Source organism: Cupressus sempervirens, chromosome 8 (assembly GCF_028749045.1).
Source record: "Cupressus sempervirens isolate cs-2001-9-10 chromosome 8, ASM2874904v1, whole genome shotgun sequence".
Lineage (NCBI taxonomy): Eukaryota > Viridiplantae > Streptophyta > Pinopsida > Cupressales > Cupressaceae > Cupressus > Cupressus sempervirens.
The window spans coordinates 119225648-119228337 of NC_143125.1; positions in this window are offsets into that span (position 1 = coordinate 119225648).

Below are 2690 nucleotides of genomic sequence, written 5' to 3' on the forward strand. Positions count from 1 at the left end.
TACTTTCTTTAGGACTTGGCATAAAGGAAAGATCATTTCCTTGTGGTAAAGTGTGGTTTTTATCAATGAGATCATTTTGTTATGTGAACTTGAAAGTGTGATTTAGTGCAGATGGTTATTGTGTATGTGAGCCTGAATGTGAATATCTATTTCATCAGAGAAGAGATTTATGTTGTGGATGTATTGTGAGATTCAAAGGAATTATATTGGAATATGAGTTCTTATTAGTCAGTTTAGAGATCTTGGAGATTCTTTTCTAGAAGATTTTTTGGTAAAGATTGTTTCTAAGGCTATTTGGATAGTGGGTTCAGTTGTCCTCCTTTCAATTCCTAATAGGGTTGGCAAACCTCCTAACATGGGATTCAAAGTCTCCTAACAAGGACTCTCATGTACTAATTATATTTCATTGACTCCTAATAGGGTCTTTCCTTTCACAAGGAACTATTATATTAGTACATCATCTTGTGGACATAATTCCCACCCGAGTTTTCCCTTTAATCAAGGGTTTCCCTAGTTAACATATATGTCATTATTGTGCATGGTTATCTTTCTATTGTTGTTGCATCTACTATTTACATGTTTAAGAATTAATAAAAATTGAGAGAATTTTTTTAAGCACATAAATGATTCACCCTCTCAATTATCTTGGTCGACTTTACTTTATAACCAAATTCAGATCTGTAATCAACTTTATCAATAACATCCATTTATTTTCTTATCACTGGAATGCAAACTTGTTTATTGATATACTAAAATGTAAGAATACTAAACACATAAGTGAAACAAAATCATGCACCCACACATAATAGCATGCTTTTTAGTCTCACAGAAACTTTTGATTAGAGGGAAAAAATGTGACGAGGATGATATCCACAACTCTTCATTGTAGTAAAAAGTATGCTTGATTAAGAGCTACATATGTCACCTTCTAAGTGACTCACCTTGTTAGGAGTGAATGATACATTATTAAATGTATTTAACAATCTTTTTAGGAACTACTCTATTAAGAGATTTAATCCCACTTATACAATTTTCACCATGTTAAATTATTTACTATAAGTTATATTAAAGACTACTCAGTTAAGGGATTTTACAATAACTTGTAAAAAATGTTAGGTTTTCTAACAAGAAATTAATGACCTATAAATGCTTTCTTCTTCAAATCTTGTCACATCCCTCCATCACTATGATCACAATTCAATTTTGCATTATCTCATCAACTTTTAACTCTCAAAAATATTAACTCTTCAACTTGATCTTCTTTTATCCTTCTTGCATGATTGCAAAACCTCTGTTACCTAATTGGAATTTTATATTGCTTCTCCTTGAATTCATCTAGATCCTTCTATAATACATTTTAATCCTATCGACTGCAACATAATCTTTTACATTTCCAAGGTGACATACAAATTTTATTTGTTCATCCAACTTTCCTTAAAATATGGACTTAGATCTTATCATCAATCTTCATAAATCATTTTTCTCTTTACAAATATCTATATAGATCACTTTATCTTCTATCCAGGTTTGATGAATCTAACTATAACATGATCAATTTTATATTCTCCAAGAGCTATTCTATTATGTTGTCAACAGGTTAATTTTACCTGTTCAACATTTTCTTATTTTTGATAACTTGTAGTTTATTGATAGTAAACTAACTTTCCTTTGTACCGATAGGTCTTCATGTATCCTTGCTACCAATAATACTCTCATCTTCTAACAATGACTTTGTTACCAATGTAGTTGTTTTACAACAATGACAAACATTACATCAAAATCATAATCAAATGGCATTCTATGTTTTGCCAATCAACATGTATCTCTTTACATTATTTTGATAGACCATATTTGACCCAAGTTAATGAAAACCATTTTTTTCAATCATCCTTGGATCTAGCTTTAGAGATAATCTAGGAACTCCATGACTAGATTCCATGAATATGTTCAATATCATGGTGCACAAATATTTAGGTTCTCTTGATGAGGGTATAGTTTATGCTATCTAGGATTCTTGGAGATATATCATGTGGGGTATTATTTGGATTATTTTTGGAAAACTCCTACAAGACCTCTACAATCTCACCATGAGTTATTATTCAAAAGGAAATTATTCAACATCCTACTCTATACTTTCATCATCACCCTCTTGTGTGGTTTCTCCCATATGTTTATTCAATCATAGCAATATGTTTCTATCCTATACCTTCCTCTATTTGGACTAAGGATAAACATGCTTAATTGGTAGACCTCTCATTCCCTTGAAGATTTCATAATCATAGGTAATTGTATACACCTAAAAACGGTCAAGCATCAATTAATCAAATAATTTTGAGCACAAATCAAAATAATTGATCAAGAAGAATCAAATAAATAAAGTGCTAAGTAATTGTACAATTGACTTTAATTTATTGATAGTTTACTTGATAAATTATTTCTAAATTCCAACCATTAATAGTTCATCCTTACTAAAATAAATCGTATTAATTTAAAAAAAAATCCTAATTTCCCTCACCCACCACATGGGACAAAATTGGATCAACTAATGGGAATTAAGGAATTGACTCACATGGATTACTCAAAATTTTTACAATCTCAACCATTCAATTAGACTTTGTAATGTTGACCATTGATTTTAAATGTTTGTCCCCCCATTTGAAACCATTTAAATGGAAGTTACTCAGCTATGA